Source organism: Triticum dicoccoides, chromosome 5B (genome assembly GCF_002162155.2).
Source record: "Triticum dicoccoides isolate Atlit2015 ecotype Zavitan chromosome 5B, WEW_v2.0, whole genome shotgun sequence".
NCBI lineage: Eukaryota > Viridiplantae > Streptophyta > Magnoliopsida > Poales > Poaceae > Triticum > Triticum dicoccoides.
Genome location: NC_041389.1, coordinates 237832398 through 237844164, shown reverse-complemented (window position 1 = coordinate 237844164; position 11767 = coordinate 237832398). Strand labels below are relative to the sequence as shown.

Genomic DNA, 11767 nt, shown 5'->3' with positions numbered 1-11767 from the left:
TTCTTCCATGACGCTCGCAAGCTGTGCGACGGGTTGCTCGCAAGGTACCAATGGACTCCACCGATGAGTTCTTTCTCCACAATTTCATTTGTGACTTGGATGATTCTTCATCCGACGATGAGGAGTTTGTGGCTACTGTGTTGCTCGTCCATAACCATCTTAGTAGGCAACGGCCGATGTTTAGGGGCTTGATCCCGGGACACACTTCGGCGTTGAATCACATTCGACAGAGCGACCAGTTCCTACTCTGGAAAAACTACTTCGAGACCCCCAACCCGCTCTTCAAACACCACCTATTCTGTCGTCGTTTCCGTAAGGCTAGGCATGTGTTCAACCGTATTCAGGAGGGGGAGGTGTGGTACGATAAGTATTTCGAGTGCAAAGAGGATGCCCTTGAAAAGATTGGCTTCTCCTCTTATCAGAAATGCACTGCAACTATTTGGATGCTTACATACGGAGTTCCGGTGATCTCATTGATGAGTATCTCTGAATGAGCGAGTTGACGTGCCTAGAACCCATGTATAAGTTCTGCAAGACTGTAATAGCAATGTTTAGCCCGGAGTACTTGAGAGAGCCAAATGCTGTAGATACAACTCGGTTGTTGGTGATGAATGCCAGCCGGGGATTTTCGGGGATGCTTGGTAGCATAGATTATATGCACTGGGAGTGCAACACTTGCCCTTCAGCTTGGCAGGGGCAGTATAGGGGTCATGTCAAAGCTTACACCGTCATACTTGAGGACGTGGCCTCACAAGATCTCTAGATTTGGCACTTTTTCTTTGGCATGGTCGGATCTCACAATGATATCAATGTTTGCAAAAAGACACACGACAGGACAGTTACAGGGATAAAAATATGTCCACACGCTGGATGCACGGCCGGTTCAAACGTAAGAGAAAAATGATGAATGAGCGGGCAACACGACTCAAACAGAAAAAGCGCGTCCCTTTGTCAGACGCGTTGGAGTTGCTCCAATGCCCACGTTTTTTTGCCGAGCAATAACAACACATACCAAAAGGAAAAAAGAAAAGAGAAAGAACGAAGTGCAATATCGTTGACAGAAAATCGTCTTCCTCATCGCCAGCACGGCTGAAACGCCCTTCGCTGTCAAAAAAAAAAGCTCGCCTAGTCCCCTCGTTCCGCCGAACTATGCCTGGAGATCTCCCTCGTGGGCATTCTTTCTCGTCCTCTCTATTGATAGCGAGTGAAGACCTACCCGGACGCGATTCTTCTTCTTGGTAAGGAAGCCCTATCTTGCTCGGATTGTTCTTCGGCCTTCACTAGCCTTCTCTTCGATCTGATTATTCTATTGCAGCCAGATCTTTCTCCCTGACCCCATTCAGTTGATAGGAGAGCACCCTTCGGTAATTATTAAGGAATTTGTTCAGATAGTGACTTGTTTGTTTTGCCTGCTCCTTCTCTGAAACCTGAATCCCATGCATACGTAACTTAGGTCTGATGCACATATGTAACTCTGATGCTCTACTTCAAATTCTTCTTTAGCTCTCCTATTTGTTAGTTTGATGCCATTCACTGATTAAAATCTTTACATCATGTTGCTGGTCATTTAGGCAGTTTCACTTAAGTATTGAGTTGTACGCTAATGTATAAGAGACTGCAATCTTTTTGAATTTACTGTTGAACTGTGCCGAAGAAACCCAACTCACTGCTTGCACATTAATAGTTATATCAAATCTAGGACGGTCTCAGTTTGCAATATAGGTGATTTTGATTAAAGTGCAATCTGTGTGTTTACGGGCAGGTTTGTATCGTTTAGAAGTTCTCAAATGTGCAATCAGTATTGACTGCTCAATAGTTCATCTGAATTACTTTCTTGCGTTGGATTTCAGGCTGAAGAAGTAGTGCCAAATTCTACATTCGTATTTGGTATTATATAAGACGTATTAGTAGTGGAATGATCCTTTGGGATAATGGAAGGCAATAACCTGCCACCTAGAAACTTTATGCAAGGAGCAACTTATGGCAGTTCAGACTTGCACCGGAATCCCATGCAAATGCACGGTCCAAGCTCCGGTAATCAGGGCTTCAACCACTCTCAGATACCTGGCAAATTCCCCATGCCTATGAACCAGGTTACAAATTCTGACCACTTGTCGGAATTTCAATTCAGAGAACAAAGGAAGGTGATCACCACCAGGTCCACCACCACCACTATCACAAAAGGACTCCATGAGCGATGATGAGGAGCATGGTCTGAACGAGGATACCACTGATAGCCACAGCGGCAAGGGAAAGAAGGGCTCAACATGGCAGCGGATGAAGTGGACCGATTCAATGGTTAAGCTTTTAGTTACTTTAGCGTCCTACACTGGTGAGGATCCAGGAGCTGATTTAGGATGTGGAAGGAGGAACTGTGCAATGGTGCATAAGAAAGGCAAGTGGAAGGCAATATCAAAGGTGATGGGCGTGCGAGGTTGCAATGTGTCACCGCAGCAGTGCGAGGATAAGTTCAATGACCTCAATAAGAGATACAAAAGGCTTACAGATATCCTTGGTCGGGGTAGAACTTGCAAGGTTGTGGAGAATCCAGCACTTCTGGATCGCATGGATAATCTCTCTGACAAGTTGAAAGATGACGCAAGGAAGACACTGAGCTCAAGGCACTTATTCTATGAGGAGATGTGCTCCTACCATAATAATAACCGGATTAGTTTGCCTGAAGATCCTGCACTTCAGCATTCACTGCAGTTTGCTCTTAGGTGCAAAGAGGAAAATGATATGATGCGAGGAGCAAGTGGAGATGCCGATGAAGATGACCAGAGTTCAGACTCTGATTATGAGGAAGATAATGATGAGGACCATCATGTGGCACATAGCAATAAAGGGGGCTTACCCATGCAAAAGAAGATGCGGTATACAGCAGATCACGAGGATGCTAGTTTTGGGAACTCTTTGAGTGCACACGAATGTAGCCGGAGGACTAATCCCCATGGAATCGCACTAGATATCAACGAAGTTGTTCCAGATGGAACGAGCTTGGCTTTGACATAGAAGGACTTAGTATTGCAATCTGCAGAGCTTGAAAAACAATGCTTGAAAATCTAAAATGAGGCGCTGGAGCTTGCAGAACAACGCCTCAAGTGGGAACTATCCAGTAAAATTAAGGACAAGGAACTGGAAAGGATGAGGTCAGATAACGAACATATGAAGATTGAGATTAAACGCTTAGAACTGGAGGTAAGGCGCAAAGAGTTAGAGCTTGAACTCAAGCTGAAAGGAAATGGCAGTCATTCATGACATTTATTTAGGCGATCAAGATTAGCCTGTAAGATGGTAAGCTAAGAATACTATTCTTGCTTAAGGAGCCTTCTAGTTCACTGGTGCAAACTTTTCCGTTCAGCAAGTCTGGTATTTATATGCTTCTAGGTGGTGTTTGCTCACGGATGATCACTTTGTTTCATTTGTTTTTGTATTTTACCTATAATTTTTTGAAAGTTTGATAACAGCTTGCAATTTTCGTTCTTGCTTAGGGAGCCTTCTAGTTCTAACTAATGCGCATTAGGAATGTAAATTGGTTGCATCATTAGTTTTTCGCAAGTTTTTTTAAGCGCTAGGCGCTGAGCGAGCGGTGTGCCTCTGCTTAGTGCAATGATAGCTTAAGCGGCGCTTGAGCGTTTTGTACGGACATCGACATGAACAGGGGACACCCAGAAATCAATTTTTAAAGCATGTAAGGCCGCCTAGCTCTCTGCTCTCTCTCTCTCTCCTCTGTCTAACCCTAGCCTAACATCCCTTCACCTCTCTTTTGCCCCCAAATTGGTGCCGCTACTACTTGCATGTCCTCGACTAGCCGCCGCTTAGTTTCTGCTTAGTTGGCGCCGCATCCCTGAGTGTACGCCACGCGCTTAGGCCCCTCCCAGTGCTCCACATTGTACAGGTGTTAAGCCTTTCACGTAGGCAAAAAATCTGATGTGGCAAGTTATTTAAAAGGAGAGAGATGAGTGTGGTGATCCCAAGAAAAAAAATGCTATGCGTGTGAACCTAGGCAAAACATTTAAAGGAAGGAATCCCACCAATACATGAAGAGCTTTAGTTGCTAAATCATTAAATGAAACAAGCTTAGCAACCATAAGCTAAGTGCATATGCATTGGGGAGTATAGTTGCTAAGCTATTTAATGTGCTTAGACCCCTCCCAATGCTTCACCTTGTACAGGTGCTAAGCCTTTCACGTAGGCAAAAAATCTGATGTGGCAAGTTATTTAAGAGGAGAGAGATGAGTGTTGTCGGCTTACGGGTTCCGCAAACCCTTGAGAGGTTCGAACTCTGGGATGCGTGCGAAGATCTCAACCAACCCAGCCTGCCCATTTGCGATCCTCCTAAGCCTAGCGCGACGAGTTCAAAGAAACAAACAGACACATCAGTTTATCCTGGTTTAGGTCACCTTGCGGTGTAATATCCTACTCCAGCGTTTTGGTGGATTGTCTCGGAGGGCTGAGGATGAACTAGTACAGGGGATGAACTGGCCTCAGGAGGTGAGGTGTTCTTGAGCTCGAGGGAGCTGATGGGATGTGAACTGGATGCCCTCTATGGTTGTGGCTAAGTCATAGTTATAGTGGCCTTGGTCCTCTTCCCAAATTTTGGCGGGAAGGGATCCCACAACGGCCGAATTTGAAAAGGGGACAAGTAGTACAACTTATCCTGACAAAAGTAGTCTTCGCCTGCGAAAAGCCTCTAGTCGTGACGCTGCGGTGGGCTCGGGGATGACCTCCGTCCTGCCTTCCTGGCGGTCTTGGTCTTGTTGCACCAGAATGAAAACCTTTGGCTGATTCCTCGGGACTCTGCGCCTGTGGCTTGCCTCCCTTGCACTGAAGAGGTAACCTGCGCTTTGTGCCCGTTGGCGCCCACCTGGCGCCCGCCTGACCTTGGTCATCATGGCTCACGTCAGCTGATCCTCGTGAGGTAAACCTTGCATAGAACCCTCCGCCCCTCGGGAGCCAGCCTAAGGAGGCCGATCCCCAAGGGAGTCTTGGCGTCGTCCGCCTCATGAGGCTTGGCCCCTCGCGAGGGTCTTGAGTTGTTGATGATAAAGCTGGGCCGTACCAGGCCGTTGATGGAGCCATGCGGTGGGCCGCAGGGCCCATCGCAGGCAGGGCTGGATACCCCCATATCCAGAACGCCGACAATAGCCCCCGACCCAAGGCGCGCTCGGAATTGGTTTCCAGGAGAAGCCAAAGGGCAAGTGCGGAGCGCCGCGGGCCCTAACAGCCTACGGCCTTGATGACACGTGGCGATTGATGGGACGTGGGGGACTCCACTTCCCCATGCTAGCTCAGCAAATGTTTCCGTCTGACAAAAAGGGGTGACATCTGCCGCCAGGCTTTCATTGCCTCTTCTTCATCTCGCTCCAGATCCCCTTCTCCCAGTAGCGGAAGAACTCACCAGATCTGCCGATTTTCTCCTCCAATCCTTCGCCCAATGGCCGCTGAGAAGACCACGGCCTCAGCCCCGGCTGCCGGCTCCGCCTGGTATGAGTCGGTGCTGCTCGTGCCCTCCGTGGCCGGGGAGAAGCTCCAGACCGCGCTCCTCCTGATGGCGAGCGAGGACAACGAATGGAAGGGGACGGCGCTCCAGGTCGCTGCCGCTGTGCCGGAGCCCGCGAACAGTACTTTCTTCCCTTTCTTCCTGCACAACATCTACTCGGGGCTGGTGCCCCCATTCTCCCGCTTCTTCTATGCCGTTCTTCACCATTATGGCCTCCACGCGCTCCACATTCATCCCAACTCCATCCTCCTCCTGTCCATTTTCGGCTTTTACTGCAAGGTGTTCGTGGGGGTGATGCCCTCCGTCTCCATGCTTCGCCACCTCTTCTTCCTCCGCATGACTGGCGACCATACCGTTGGGTGCATTGGCTTCGTCATGGCGCGGGGCGGTAACGCGATCTGCCGCGCCGGGAAGGTGGAGGATGCCCTGAAGAGGTGGGTTCTGATGGATGCCAAGTGCTCCCAGGACTTGCTGGAGCTGCCAACCGAGCTCCCCTCCTCCGGGAAGGGGTGGTACTCTGAGAAGATCGCCAACCCTTCCCTGAAGCCATTGGTGAAGAAGATGGAGGAGGACCTGAAGAGCGAGAAGCTGACGGGGGCCATGTTCATCAAGGAGTTCTTGGCGTAGCGCATAGCGCCGCTCCAAGATTGCTCTCGCCCCCTGTGGAAGCTTGGGGGCGCTGACAACAAGATCCGCCTGCGTCAGGACGCCCTTCCCGAGGAGGAGTTGAGCAAGGTGTTGCTTTACTTGACTGGGAAGGACCCGAGCAATCCTCCAGAGGACTGGCTCCCGTTGTATTGCCGAGTCGACGGGAAAGAGGTTGCTGCTGCCATGCCGGTCTTTGACGAGTTTGGGCTCGTGCGGGAGGGGCCTCCCCCGCCGCCTACATCCTTGGTAGACCTGTCCTCCGGCGACCAATCATCCGAGGCCACCGAGGACGAGGTTGTGGAGGAATCCTCTGCCTCGCGGCAGAGGGAGCTCCTCTGCGACTTCCCTGACGATGATGATGAAGATGCGCCTCTGGTGGTGGAGGTGGATCGCCCCACCAGGGTCACCACAAGATTCGGGGTGGCCTCGGATACGTCTCGAACGTATCTATAATTTTTGATTGTTCCATGCTATTATATTACCCGTTTTCGATGTTTATGGGCTTTACTTTACACATTTATATCATTTTTGGGACTAACCTACTAACCGGAGGCCCATCCCGTATTGCTGTCTTTTTGCCTATTTCAGTGTTTCGAAGAAAATGAATATCAAACGGAGTCCAAACGGAATGAAACCTTCAAGAGCGTGATTTTTGGAACAAACGTGATCCAGAGGACTTGGAGTGGAAGTCAAGAAACAAGCGAGGTGGCCACGAGGGTGCCCGGCGCGCCCCCTAGGGCTGGGCACGCCCCCCACCCTCGTGAGCCCCTTGGGCATCCACCGACCTACTTCTTCCTCCTATATATAACCATGTACCCCGAAAACATCAGAAGCGACCTCGAAAAACTAATTTCACCGCCGTAACCTTCTGTATCCACGAGATGCCATCTTGGAGCCTTCACCGGCGCTCCACCGGAGGGGGAATCGACCACGGAGGGCCTCTACATCATCTCCAGGGCCTCTTCAATGAGTTGTGAGTTGTTTACCACATACCTTCGGGTCCATAGTTATTAGCTAGATGGCTTCTTCTCTCTCTCTTTGAATCTCAATACAATGTTCTCCTCGATCTTCTTGGAGATCTATTCGATGTAACTCTTTTTGCGGTGTGTTTGTCGAGATCCGATGAATTGTGGGTTTATGATCAAGTTTATCTATGAGAAATATTTGAATCTCCTCTGAATTCCTTTATGTGTGATTAAGTTATTTTTTCAAGTCTCTTCGAATTATCAGTTTGGTTTGTCCTACTAGATTGATTTTTCTTGCAATGGGAGAAGTGCTTAGCTTTGGGTTCAATCTTGTGGTGTCCTTTCCCAGTGACAACAGGGGCAGCAAGGCACGTATTGTATCGTTGCCATCGAGGATAAAAAGATGGGGTTTATATCATATTGCATGAGTTTATCCCTCTTCATCATGTCATCTTTCTTAATGCGTTACTCTGTTCTTTATGAACTTAATACTCTAGATGCATGCTGGATAGCGGTCGATGTGTGGAGTAATAATAGTAGATGCAGGAAGGAGTTGGTCTACTTGTCACGGACGTGATGCCTATATACATGATCATGCCTAGATAATCTCATAATTATTTGCTTTTTTATCAATTGCTCGACAGTAATTTGTTCACCCACCGTAATACTTATACTATCTTGAGAGAAGCCACTAGTGAAACCTATGGCCCCCGGGTCTATCTTTTATAATATAAGCTTTCAACCTACTTTTATTTGCATCTTTACTTTTCACATCTATATTATAAAATACCAAAAATATATTTATCTTATCATACTATCTCTATCAGATCTCACTTTCACAAGTGGCCGTGAAGGGATTGACAACCCCTTTATTGCGTTGGTTGCGAGTTCTTTGTTTGTTTGTGTAGGTGCGTGGGACTTTTGAGGAGCCTCCTACTAGATTGATACCTTGGTTCTCAAAAATTGAGGGAATACTTACGCTACTATTGCTACATCACCCTTTCCTCTTGAAGGAAAACCAACGCAAGTTCAAGACGTAGCAAGAAGGATTTCTGGCGCCGTTGCCGGGGAGGTCTTTGCTCAAGTCAAGACATACCAAGTACCCATCACAAACTCGTCTCCCTCGCACTTACATTATTTGCCATTTGCCTCTCGTTTTCCTCTCCCCCACTTCACCCTTGTCGCTTTATTCTCCCTCTCTTTCCCATTCTCCTCTCTCTTTCACTTGCCTTTTAGTTTGCTTGTGTGCCTGTTTGCCCTTATGGCTTTGCCTAAGAACACCGACCTTCATCTTAGAAGGTTGGAAGAGATTGAATCAAACGTTAGAAGTTTTATGACTTTACAATTTGAGCATAATAATTTCTTCAGAAAGGAGCTAAAAGAACAAAAAAAATTATGGGGTTTACGAACAAAGAGCTTGATGATATGTCTAAAGAAATTTATGGTTTGAACTCTCAAATTACTCGTATTGAAAATTCTATAGCCCAAATTTCCGATAAGCAAGCTACCTTAGTCAATACGATGGCTGCCAAACTAGAAAAGTTAGATGACAATAATGATGAAGATCTAAAAGTTATTGATGTGTCCCCTATTAAATCTTTGTTTTGCAATATGAATCTTAATAATGATGGGATTGGAGATGAGTCAACTTTAGTTAAAAGGCGTCCCAATGATTCGGAGTTATTAGATCTTGATGCTAAATTTGGTAAAAGTGGGATTGGAGAGGTCAAGACTTTAAATAGCATTGAACCCACTGTCATGGATTTTAAGGAATTTAATTATGATAATTGTTCTTTAGAAGATTGTATTTCCTTGTTGCAATCCGTGTTGAATTCTCCTCATGCTTATAGTCAAAATAAAGCTTTTACATAACATATTTTTGATGCCTTGATGCAATCTTATGATGAAAAACTTAATTTGGAAGTTTCTATACCTAGAAAACTTAATGATGAGTGGGAACCTACCATAAATATTAAAATTAAAGATCATGAGTGTTATGCTTTGTGTGATTTGGGTGCTAGTGTTTCCACAATTCCGAAAACTTTATGTGATATTCTAGGTTGCCATGATATTGATGATTGCTCTTTAAATTTGCACCTTGCGGATTCCACCATTAAAAAGCCAATGGGAAGGATCAATGATGTTCTCATTATTGCAAATAGGACTTTGTGCCTGTAGATTTTATCGTTCTTGACATAGATTGCAATCTTTCATGTCCTATTATTCTTGGTAGACCTTTCCTTAGAACGATTGGTGCGATTATTGATATGAAGGAAGGAAATATTAGATTCCAATTTCCATTAAGGAAAGGCATGGAGAACTTTCCAAGAAAGAAAGTCAAATTACCTTATGAATCTATCATGCGAGCTACTTATGAATTAAGTGCCAAAGATGGCACTACTTAGATCTATCCTTGCTTTTATGCCTAGCTAGGGGCGTTAAACGATAGCGCTAGTTGGGAGGAAACCCAATTTTATCTTTGTTTTTTGTTTTTGTTTATGTTTAGTAATAAATTTATCATCTACCTTCTGTTTAGATGTGTTTTCATGTTTTAATTAGTGTTTGTGCCAAGTAGAACCTATAGGATAACCTATGGTGATAGTTAATTTGATTCTGTTGAAAAAAAGAAACTTTGCGCGCACGAAAATAATTTTGTTAATTAACAGAAACGTGATTTTGAGTTGATTCTTTTTGTTGTAGATCAATAGACAAATTGCCCAGGACTTACTATTTTTGTAGGATTTTTAGAGTTCCAGAAGTATTCGAGAGTTACAGATTGCTACAGACTGTTCTATTTTTGAGAGATTCTAGTTTTCGTGTGTTGTTTGCATATTTTGATGCATCTATGGCTAGTATGTAGGGGTATGAACCATAGAGAACTTGGAATACAATAGGTTTAACACCAATATAAATAAAGAATGAGTTCATTACATTACCTTATGTGGTGGTTTTTCTTTCTTGCACTAACGGAGCTTATGAGATTTCCTGTGGAGTTTTGTGTTGTGAAGTTTTCAAGTTTTGGGTAAAGATTTGATAGATTATGGAATAAGGAGTGGCAAGATACTAAGCTTGGGGATGCCCATGGCACTGCTGGAATTTTTGTCTATTTGGGCCTAGCCCAATAGCAGTTTCAGAAATTCCTAATAAATCCTAGAGGCCCACGCAGCCCATTCGTGCAAGGCAAGAGGTGGAACTAAAGTTTAGTCCCACATTGCTAGTTTAGAGGGGGTTGGACCTCTTTATAAGGGAGGCTCTTTTCCCACTTGTATGAGCATGAAAACAAGAGGGACATCCACGCGCGCTCCTCCTCCACCGCCCGCCTCGCCACGCCACGCCTCGCCTCGTCACGACGTGCCACGCCACGTGTTGCGGGAATGAGCCGAGCCGATGTCTAAATTTTTGCCATGCACTACGGGTATACGAAAGGTCACACGGAAGCTGAAAAGTTTTTGCGATAGTGGAGTTGGAATGCAAACGGTGCATCCCTTTGGCTGCTGGCTGTTCGCTTCCTCTTCGTCGCTTCGTTTCACCTTCCGTCGCTGCCCTCTCGCCTCCTTCTCTTGCGCCTATAAAAGGGAGGTTGCTCCTCTCAGAGAGACGCACCAGAACTCATTCTTCCTCTCGCCACTGGTTCCTGAACACTGTGCTGCTGCTACGATCTTCCTCATCCCGGCTTGCGGCGAGCACCGCACGTCGGGACAATAGGCCTCTGAAACTGCATCTTTTGAGTCCTGTACGGGAGAAGGGTGATAAGGTTTTTGGGGAGCACTCTGCGCGACTACTGACTCCTTCGTCACGGACGCCCCGGACTCAGACGACTACTTCCCCGACATCGACAACCTCCTCGACGACATGGAGGACACCGACCCCAAGTCCAGTGCCTCTGCTCCGGCTGCTGTCTCATATGTGTTCTTGTTTTTCCTGTTAGAGGTCCTGTCACAGTTCCTTGTTCTAGTGTTTGCCCTAGACATGTTAGGATCTACCTCATATATGCATCTCGATCTATTGTCTGCTCTAGAGATGATAGGTTCTAGATCATATATGCAGATGTTATTTACCTTCTCTTTGTCAAATCGCATGACTTGTTTTATCACTGCTATACTAGTCATGCTTTATCTAGTATTTCTGCTAATAAAATTATTCGGTAAATTGCTCATATTTCCAACAATCCAAAAACCTTATTATAGGCAATTTACCCCAAGTGGTTTTGTTGCTTCCATGAGACCTCCTATGTTTGAGGGTATCCACTATAAGAGGTGGCGCGTGAGAGCAGTCTTATGGTTTCAAACCATGAGTTGCTATGACGCCAATCTTGGCAAACCTGAAGGAGAGCAAGATGCCCAACAGGCACAAGCTTTTCAGAAAATGGATACCTTGTTTAAGGCTGCTCTCTTGAGTGTTCTTGGTGAGAACATAGTTGATGCTTATGCGTCAATTGATAATGGAAAAGATATGTGGGATGCACTCGAGGCCAAGTTTGGGGTCTCGGATGCTGGCACTGAGCTATACATCATGGAGCAATTCTATGACTACAGGATGACTGAACAACGCTCTGTGGTTGAGCAAGCTCATGAGATACAGTCATTTGCTAGAGAACATGAGCACTTCAATTGTATCCTACTGGACAAGTTTATTGCTGGAGGTATCATCA

The 11767-nt window shown here is 46.0% G+C and overlaps 1 pseudogene; it reads left to right on the top strand.

The window, feature by feature from the left end:
• Positions 1-1076: 1076 nt before the first annotated feature.
• On the top strand, positions 1077-3401 carry LOC119308204 (annotated as a pseudogene).
• Positions 3402-11767: the final 8366 nt, after the last annotated feature.